Here is an 11,403-nt window from a genome sequence, read left to right as displayed (position 1 = left end):
CTTCTTTTCATCTCTGCCATCATCAACAACTCCATTTCCTGGCATTGTGTGGCTATACTCGGAGTATGCAAACGACCCACTGAAGTACTTTGTAAACAAAGGAGAGGAGCTGTATGGACATGCTTTTCTGGTATACAACATGAACTCTATGGTCCACATAACTGAAGATACTGTTTTCTTTAATGGGCTGGACAATAGCAGTGCATTCAAATGTGAAAAAAAAAAAACAATCCTTGAAGAAGATGGTATATAGTGGACAAATCCTTTTGCTCAAATTGCTAAAAAGATAAGAGAGAAAATCAGATGCTTGTCACAATAATACAGAAAGAAAAACAAGGAACAGGATGGATGCCACATTCTTGCTGGATGATGCGGCTGGAGATTGGGTTGAAAGCAATGGGAAAGTCTTTTGCTGAGTGTACCATTACCAAGCATACTCTTTGCAGAGCCATCCAACTCTTTCCTGATTTGAATATGTAATTATAACAGAAGCAGCACTAAACTGTAGTGGAAAAGGGCCTGTGTGGCCCTGTAAAAAATGAGAAAAGGGCCACATTGTTTATGGTTATTTTACATCAACTATAATCAAATGTCATTGTATGAAAAAGAGAAAAAAAACAGGTATGGAGTATGTATTAGTATATTAACTAACATTGAGGAACATTATTTGATGTACTTGATGTCATCATGTTTGTACAGCATCTATTGCATTGTAGACACATGTAGGAGAACCTTATCAGCATTGTAGCTTGGTGCTGGACATACAAAGAAAATGGGGTATTTGGAATTTGTTAAGATTCTTCCTTTTGCCTTTTGTTCTATCTATATTTAAGCCTACAGTAACACTCATCCAGTGCTGCGCATTGTTTCATCACTGTTTCACTAGATGCCCCAACAGTTACTGTTGCTGGACTGCATTCCAGCACCTCGAGTTGTTCTGCAAGCACCTTATACCCTTTTCCCCCTGCTTTTCAGCCAGCTCACCACTGTTCTTTGTGTTTGGAGAGTCTTTACTCTCTATGGAAAATGAAAACATGCACTTGCGCTTTGCTCCCTCCCTGCACCTTTCACAGGAAGAAAATTCCTGACAGAGATTCCTGGAATTCAGGCATACCTGTATTTCAAATATTTAACTATTTAGTTAAATCTATCTTGTCCTCCATACATGCACAATATCTATAAGTGGCAAATTAATATACTTTTAAACATGTTTTTAGTAATTTCAGTATTTTATTACAACAAATAAACTGTATAAATATAACAAATGCATTAACTATAATATTTATTACATAGCTTAACTGTTTATACCCCACTATTTGATATTTAGATGACTTTGAGCAAGCTCTTAGGCTCTTAAGATTTAGAGCCATTCTATTCCATTTAGATGGACCTTTCTCTGGAGTAAAAGCTACTTTTAACATTCTCCAGAAAGAAAATGAATTGTTAAAGGTATGTTTTTTAGTTAGTTTGTTTATTTTCCATCATCTCATTTGTATACTTTCTAGCAACACATGACTTCACTTTGGAATTGTAGATCTTACACTTGTTTTGCACTTCTAGGCATCAGCATTGATACCTGTGTTTCAACAATATTCTAATTCAATGGTATCTTGAACTCTAATCTACTGTACTGGCTAGGATACACTCCGGGTAAAAGATAAAGCACTTTTCTAAATCAGTATGGATAAAGACATCTGCTAAATGCCATAAATGTAAATGCAATGTAAGTTAAATGTACTTGGTAAAAGCACTTCAAATTGATCTTTTTTTTTTCAGATGTATAAGATAATATTCCAACACCATTCTAGTTAATGAAATGAACAACAAAGGATATTGTAAGTCTTTCCACAATAAGTAAATCAACACATGAAGCAAGCACAATGGCATAAAAATACATTTTTTTGCCCACCTTCCTGATTTTGTCACGCAACCACCCCCCAGTCCATGACTACAACTCCCGTCTTCCCCGGCACAACCTCGTCATATGCTCATCACCAGTTTACCCCGAGTGCCGCAGACTTCCTTGACGGTGCATGATGTTTATTAACATTAAACATATACGACACATGTGGCATTCACACAACACTTACAGTAAATAGGACTCTACACTTAACATTAAACGAAGAACACATACACTTTAACTCGGGACTAGAAAAACTGACGTTATGGCTATAGAGATCGAAATTAACGTACACATAGCGACAATGATCAACGAACATGCACACACTGACAGGAATTTAAATATACAGACAGCTATTCAACATTAAACCCTGTGCAGGTGTGTGCAATCCCCCACGGGGGTGGTTACAAACAGTACAAATGTGAATCCCCCCGCATGCAGCGGTCTGTACAACGTGACTCGTGGAGGGCGGCGCCTTCCGTGACACTAGTGTCATCTGTATCGCATCTTTGCTAGGCTATTTAGTCTTCCCTGTTCCCTTCATTCCCTGCGAAGCATTATCGCTTCTCTATCAGGAGTACTGAGCGTGTCCCTCATATATCTCTGGCTATTACCCTTGCCTGTTTCTGTTTATGAGTGTTGCTTGTTTTGCTATAAAATAAATCCAGTTATCCAGAAGCCTCTGGCCTAGTCTCAGATGTCACAGATTTCTTCTATTTCTGCATATTTGCAACACTTAATTGTTTCAGATCTTATGTTTTGTATGTGGTAATAAATCCAATTAGGGTTGTTTTTTTCTTTTTTTTTTTTTTTTTTTTCGCACAGCACTGAATAAAATTTAATCCACATGCTGCATTTCTAAATGTTCCCACTTTTATTCTTTGATGCCCACATATATAAAATCAAATCATGATTCTCAAACCCCTGGTACAATCCATCTCCTAACATGGGTTTTAATAAAAGGTACTAAACCAATATCAAATCAATGTTATCACATGTATTTTATCATAAAATGTGGACTGCTGTATGTTAAGGTCTGTTTGCACAACAAAATTGACCTGTAGCAGCAACCTCAAAACTTGTAATGAATGAATTATTCAGTGGGAACATTTTACATTTACGGCATTTGTCTCTAATCCAGAGTGACTTACAAAACTGCTTTGTCATTTACTCATAGACTGAATCATAGACAGCACAGTACAGTACAGTAAGTTAGATACCAATGAAGTACAATACTTTTGAAATACAGGGATCAGTGCCGATGCCTAGATGTGCAAAACACATAAGCTCTATAATGGACAACAATAAATGCAATAAACAATACCCTACAGTAATATAGTTTCAGCTGCTCAACATAGATGGGTCTTCAGTCTGCATTTGAAGACTGCAAGGGACCCTGCTGTCTGGAGAGCCAGCGGAAATTCGTTTCACCATCTGGGGGACAGGACAGAGAATAATTTCAATGCTTGTCTTCTATGACAAGCATGGTGTTTTAAGCAGAGCCATACTTGAGGTAAGTACTTGAGGTACACATTGAGCTTTAAACATTGACATCATGTATGGAGGAGCTGGTCCATTTTTGGCTTTGTAGGCAAGCAACAAGGTTTTAAATCTGAGGCAGGCAGCTACTGAAAGCCAATGAAGGGAACACAGCAGTGGAGTGATGTGTGAAGACCAGTCATGCTGCTGCATTCTGGACAAGTTGTAGAGGTCTGATGGCTCTTAGAGGAAGACCAGCAAGTAACAAGTTGCAGTAGCCAAGATTTGAGATTACAAGAGACTGCACAAGCACCTGGGCACCTTCCTATGAAAGAAACGGCTGTTACAAAAAGGGCAGTTATTTCATATGTTACAAAAGATAAATCTGCAAGACTGAGTCAGATTTGAAACATGAGTTGAGAATGGTTGTCCAAAGGTAAGCCTAGGCTATGGGCAGCATCAGATGAGGGAGGCGGTTCAGGCTTCTACTTGAGCAGCACACCGTCATTGCCGTCCGAATCACAACAAAGAATAACAAAGTGTTAATTATAATTTTGAACAGTGCGAAACATAAGTTGGCATGTTACGTATTGAGTATAGTAATGTATGTGGTTGCAGATGTTCTTCAGAGCTGAGACAATGAACTAATAATTATAAGAGATAATTCCAAGAGATTATAGCAGATAATTTCAAAAGACTGTAAGAGATAGTGAGTGTTCATTGTACTGTGATGATGGTCACAGTTGTTCACCTAGTTGAGGAGGTAAACTAGGAACCTTATACTGACGAGTATTTGTGTTTAGTGAAGACACACTGGTGCGCATGGAGCATATGTAACAGACACATACTGTCAAACATATTCTGTATTGTGTTTCTGGTGGTCATCCTTACTACAATTTGCTGTTTATTAAAGTGTATTGCATGAGGCTTATATAACATTTAAAAAAAATTATTATTATGAATCATTACTATTGATTACTAGGGGTTATTATTAATAGTGGGAAGATGGAACACCAGTGGTTACCACTGCCCATAGCCGTACATTACCGAACAACACTGATTATATGCTTGCAGACTGCCTGCACTGCACTGCACACATCCACGAGGGGCAGGATGAGAAGTACGAAAGAGGTTAGTTTAAAGACTCCCACATTAGAGAACAACTGAATCTGACAACCACATTCTGGTCTGCCCATTATTGTGCCATACAGGTTCAGCTTACTAGCTGCACTTATGGCTACCCAGGGGATGGAGTAGCATTAAGACTTCTTTTAGCTAACAAAAACATCCCTCCTTGTGGCTGTTGTCAGGCTGTTGTCAATTTTTTTAATACAATGGGTTATAAACCCATGGCTAAGCCCTCCAGGGACTGCAAGGATGTGCAAGGATGTGGATCCAACCAAGTGGTTGGGTCCCCGCAAAAGACCCCTCCAGCTTGTATAATGCAACTCTGGGTTTTTTGTTTTTTTTTAAACAAAGTCATGCCTCATGTGTACATGCTGAGTGCAGCATTATACTAACCTCTTGTGTCAAGTGCAGCATGGGAGTATTTGTTTCTGTTTCAGAATCAACCATTCCAGCTGAAGTTCATCCCAGATTCCGAGAAGTTCCAGAATCAGTGTGGGCACAAAAACATGATGTGGACTTAATCAAAGGAGTAGACCCAGTGGTAATTACCCCAAAATCTGATTTTAGGCCAAGACAAACCCAGTATCCACTCGACAGAGGCCATTGAATGCATTAGACCCATGTTTAACTCAGTAGTGAAAGCAAGAGTAATTGTCGTGTGCCCAGACTCGCTGGTGCCTACACCTATCTTCCCTGTAAAGAAGGCTAGAAAACCACTGGAGGTGGTGTGACTGGAGGACTTGGCCTGTGTTACTGGAGGTTTACACAGGACTTGCAAGCAGTCAATGTGGCTGTATTTCGAAGAGCACCTGACATTCCAAACCCATACAAAATTTTAGGGCAGGTCCCTGCTGATAGCAAGTGGTTTTCTGTAGTGGATCTAGCTAATGCATTTTTCAGCATGCCAGGTCACAAAGACAGCTAGTACTGCTTTGCATTCATGTTTGATGGGAAGCCATACACTTTTACACGACTCTGCCAGGGCTATTGTGAATCCCCAATCATTTATAACCAAATCTTGAGACACAGTTTGAGCACCTTGAAACTGATGCCAGGGTCAACCCTCCTGCTATATGTGGACAACCTCATGATTTGTTCCTCCACAAAAGAACAGTGTGAAGATAATACTGTGGCATTGTTGCAACACCTCACTAAAGAGGGCCACAAAGGTAGCCTATCCAAATTGCAGTTTGCAGAACAAGAGGTGCATTTGTTTTAGGTCATGACATCACGGGGGAAGGCAAAAGACTCTCTGTAGCCAGACTGTCAGTGATTCAAAAAATTCCCAAGCATGTCATGGTAAAAACAAGTACTATCATTCTTGAGCATGTGTGTTTACTGCAGGACCTTAATTCCTAACTACTCCATCCTGGAAGCTGCCAAGTTGCTACTGTTGGGCCCCTGAGCAAGGCCCTTAACCCTCAATGGATCAAGTTGTACTCAATCATAATTGTAAGCCGCTTTGGATAAAAGCATCAGCTAAATGCTGTGAATGAATGAAAGCTCCTATTATAGAGATGGTGCATGGCACTTCATTCAACGCATCCTCACAAGTCACCTGATCTGAAGAAGCAAGTAAAGCTTTTGAAGAACTAAAACAGAAACACAGGGACAGACTGAGACCAATGGCCTACTTTTCAAGCAAGTTGTACCCGGTAGCAGCTGGTCTTCCAGTATGCCTCAGAGCTGTGGCCACAGCAGAAAAGGTGGTGGCAGCCTCCAGAGATACTGTAGAACATTATGATTTGATTCTCTTGTTTACTCATGCCATCTCCCTGCTTCTGCTGGAACAAAAGACATCACACTTGTTGACACAGAGCTTAAATACAATACAGTCTTACCAGACATGCCAAGCATCACCGTGAAGAGATGTACTGTACTTAACCCTGTTATGTTACTTCCATCAGAGGACGATGGGGAACCCCATGACTGTGTCTCATTAACTAACCACTTATGCCCTCCTAGGATTGATCTGAAGGATGAACCCCTCCAGAACCCTGATTTGATTATGTATGTGGATGGGTCAGCATCCAGAGATCCAGACATTGGTAAAAACAATGTGGGCTATGCGGTAGTCACAGATCACGAGGTGTTGAAAGCAGAAGCTCTCCAATCACATCTCTCTGTACAAGCAGCTGAGCTCCATGCACTAATAGAAGCATGTAAAATAGCTAAGTATCGCTCATCCACCATATATACTGACAACAGGTATGCCTTCAGTGTAACTCATGATTTTGGCGCCATCTGGAAACACTGCCAATTTCTCACAAGCTCAGGCACTCCAATAGCCAATCATCAGCTCATGTTTGACCTCTTGGACACCATCCAACTACTTAAAGGAATTGCAGTATGTAAATGTTCAGCTCATACTTACAAATCTGATCCAGTCTCCCTAGGTAATGCATGAGCAGATGCAGCAGCCAAGAACGCAGCGCTAATGAAGAAGAAACTAGCTGTTTCTTGCCCTCAGCTTGTGACCCCTCCCTTACAGATAACAGAACTCCTTCCAAGCCAGAGTCACAACAGATGAGAAAGTACTCTGGAAGAAACTTGGATGCATCCTTAAAGAGGGAGTGTGCACATGTCTGCAAAGACATCCATGCTTGCCCAAATGCATGTTTCCATTCTTCGCTAAGTTGACACATGGTAAAGCACATGTGTCAAAAAGGGGAAAAGGTAGCCAAAGCTAAATGAAAAATGGTTCACTAAGGGTTTTTCTAATTATTCTCAAAATCTTTGCAAACAATGTATTATTTGCACACAACACAATGCAGTACAGGGTTTTAGAGTGGAAAAGGCAGCACACCCTTTACCAGTCAAGTCATTTGACCATTTACAAATGGACTTTATAGAACTGATACCTAGTGAGGGAAAGAAATATTGTCAGGTAATAGTTGATATGTTCTCCAAATGGATTGAGGTTTTCCCAATGGCAAAGCAAGACTCTGCTGCTGTTGCAAAAGCACTTCTGAGAGATATAATTCCAAGATGGGATATACCTAGTAAGATATATAGTGACAATGGTACACCCTTTGTAAGTGAAGCATTGAAAACAGGGGGAAAATTCCTCGGAATAGATCTAAAACAGCATTGTGCTTACAAACCCAGAAGTTGCAGGAGCAGTAGAGAGAGAAAATGGCACCTTGAAGAATAAACTGAGCAAGGCATGCGCAGAAACGGGGCTAGGGTTGGACTAAGGTCCTGAAGGTCCTAAGGTTCTTGAATCTATTCACAAGCAGGTGAAAGCAGCCCTCCTGGCTCCAGCAGCAGGACCCCTACACGACCTGAAACCCAGAGACTGGGTGGTGATCAAGGTGGAACAAGCCTAGGTGGACTGGTCCACTCCAAGTTCTACTCACTACACACACAGCAGTGAAAACAGCGGGAAGAACCACGTGGGTCCACGCCAGTCACTGCAGGTGAGTCCCTGAACCAGCTGAACAACCCAAATCAGAATAACCAAGTCCACCAGACCAATAGATAAGGTGTACCTGTTAGTGACTAGCCTCGGGTACTACTAAGCCCCGGTGAGGTGGGAAGAGTGCAGATTGGGTATACCCACACTCTGAGCACCAATAAATGCCAAGAAGGGCAAGGTTCTACTCTAAACAGGCTATGCCTAGATTTTGGCCTCCTGCAAATCCATTGTGTCAAATCTTTGGTCATAGGCATTATTGTCAGGTGTGTTATCCAGGTTCCATTTCCACTGATATATAGTATGAAAAAAGATTATGGCTCCCTCGCAGGTTCTTTTAAGTCAGCCATTCTAACTCCTAACCCTAAGCTCTGTGCTGCCAATAACTCGACACATTGTATATTAGGAGGGGCAGAAGGCCCTGTTTTACTGTGATGTTTGGGCAGGGAATGAGTTTAGAGGGCCCTCGGGGTATTGTTAAGGGGTCAAATAGCCAATTATAAGTATGCCTGCAAAGGCAGTTGTCCCTATTGGGCAGATGTCGTCACACACACTGACCTGTCCTATCAATCATCTAACCCCAGGTGGGACTCAAGTGCATCAAAATGTACAACCTCATTGGTGTTAAACGGTATTATGAGCAAGTGTAGGGCCACGGTCAAAAATACTACCATTTAGTTCATCTGTAACATCTTGCTCACTCCAACCAGCAGGTTTTATGTGGGCATGTGGATGACATGCTTACTTAGAACTACCTTAAACCTGGTCTGGATGCTGTTGTCCAGTTGTTGTTGGCAGAGTTGAAGATGCTAAAGGAAGGGATTTGCACAAGAATTGGTAGGATCAGAAATGAGTATATTAGTGGGTCAGTTCAGGTTAGAAAGTTTAGAGATGGCAAGAGAGGCAAGGTTGAGATAGTTTGGATGTGTTGAGGAGATGGTTGGTATATAGGGAGAATGATAGCTTGAACTACCAGAAAAGAGGAAAAGAAGGAGGCCAAAATGGAGGTTCTTGGATGTGTTGAGGGAGGGCATGCAGGAGATTGGTTTGACAGAGAAAGATGCAATAGACAGACAGAAATGGAATCAGATGATATGCTGTGGCAACCCTACACAGGCATAGCCAAATGAAAAAGAAACAGATGATATTCAGATCTATATTAGCTCTGTGTCCCCCAGTTTCATCTCAGTCACCAAGTGCATGCTTCACCAATTTAAAACAATGGGTGGACAATATTTTCTGAAAGTGAATGCAAATAAAACTGAAGTCTTGTTAGTTGGCCCTAAAACACAAGTTTTCGAATTTTCGAATTTCACTGTGAACCTTGACGGTGTTCCTATCAAATCAGTGCTAGTCATTAAAAACCTTGGCTTAATTTTTAATTCTACACTTGCATTAAATCTCTCACCAAGACTGCATTTTATTATTTGCAAAATATCTGTCTAATGCTGAGCAAATGTTGATTTCAAAATGCTGGTAAATGCCTTAATTTTCTCCTTTATTGATTATTGCAATTTCTATTTTAATGGTCTCCCTGCTAAATTGCTCAACTGGCTCCACTTCATTCAAAACTCAGCAGGTAGAGCCCTCAAATTTAAGTGCTCATGTAATGAGGTCACTGAACTGCCCCATCACCAGGCCTCCCACAATATAAATTACATAAAAAGACTAATGAACTTACTTCTGGAGATTCCCATAGAGTGATGCTGGTGGGGACCTCTTCTTGAGCCAGCAGGATATATGGTGAACCAGGAGGAGGGGGACCCAGTGGAAACCAACCTGTTGAGGGAAAGAGACTAATAGTTAACAGAACTAGTTGAATGTACACTTACTGGTATAGAAATGACAAATGGCCATGTTCACATAAAGATGGAACATTATATACATTACTGCATATTTGAACAATTGTTGTAATATTGATTGCAATTGTGCTTAGCACCCATACCTCTTATTGGTATGCTCCAAGCTTGGGGCATATAGAGGGAGTCTAGAAAGAATGAGGTTGCTTTGAACCTTATTAATGTTTTATGACTAGCAGAAGAAGCCAGTAGGAATTATTGGCTTATACTTTTTAAATCCACTTTCATGGAAATGTGTGTTGCACCTTTTTGCATTTTTATCACCTTTAAATAAAAAGCTGGAACTAACTGCAGAAATTTTACTCACTTTTTGGGAAGGCCTAAATTACTCCATGCCTCCTTACCCCCACATGACCATGCAACAGCTCAGCACACATTAATCCTATCAAGTATAAACTTCTTCTGCTAACTTAAGTCCTTCATGATCTTGCCTCATGATACCTCACTGATGTCCTTCATCCTTACTGGCCCTCAGACCTTCTGGCACTGGTATTCTTGCAGTTACATATACAATACATTCATCAGTTGGTGGCAGGTGTTTCAATGCTACTGCTCCTAAGATTTCGAACTGGATCCTGACCTCATCAACTCCTTCAACCATGCTTATCCTTCTAAGCCTCCTTGCTGCCTGACGTGCACAGCCTATGTACAGGGACTTGGACTTTGGAGGGATTTTTGGGGGTGGGTTGGGGGGGATGTTGGCACCCAGTCAGAAGTACACACACTTCAGCACCAATCATAACTAACTCCCAATTACTTCTCTTCTCCCAGTCATTCACTTATTGATTTATTGCCCATACCTGTTGCCCATCATCTCTCTCCTATTTAACCACACAGGACTCTTCCACCAGCATTTTGCATTAGCCATAGCAAAGACTCCTACACTCGCACCTCATTCTGCTGTTACCAAGATGTCACAAAAGCAAAAAGTCACAAAAAGCACTGTATTAACTTTTTAATGTTAGTGGTTGGTCTTATTTTTTTGTATTAGCATGTTTTAACTATCAATAAGCAAAATAAATAAATTTGGTATGGTTTCATTGGACTTTTTGGCATTATACAATATCTAACAATCTAGCAGTGAATTATTTATTCAAACAACTGTCAAATTAGGTGGATAACAGTAATAAGTTATTTCTCACTAACCATTACCATGGGTAAAAAAAATATCTTCTAAATAAACCTACTATGACAGAAAAGATTCTTACATAAAATACAGATTAAAAATAATCATGCTATTAAACAATCTAGGTCTTCAACCTAAATTTCCTGCAGCATGAAACAGCAGATATGTTGTTTGTGTCACAGCAGACATGTTTTAAAAATTTTTTTAACATGTTTTATTTGCCGTTTTCCAACACTGGTATATGGTGGTATAAATTGTACAAATAGTTTAAGTTGACAAGTGAATGCCAAGTAGTAGTTTTGACTGGCAATATTTGTGCAAGGTTCCCATCGGTCATGGAACTTCTGGAATATCATGGAATAAAAAAAAGAAAAAAAAAGAAGTATACTCCACACATGGTATGCGAGGGGCTTTGAACATTTTTGGGTCAAGTCATGGAACATCAGAAAATTTTGTTTATATTATCTTTAAAATGCAGCTGTATTTGATCAAAATG

This window comes from Electrophorus electricus, chromosome 14 (genome assembly GCF_041902795.1).
Source record: "Electrophorus electricus isolate QZ-2024a chromosome 14, ASM4190279v1, whole genome shotgun sequence".
NCBI classification, from domain to species: domain Eukaryota; kingdom Metazoa; phylum Chordata; class Actinopteri; order Gymnotiformes; family Gymnotidae; genus Electrophorus; species Electrophorus electricus.
This window is presented reverse-complemented; position numbering follows the sequence as displayed.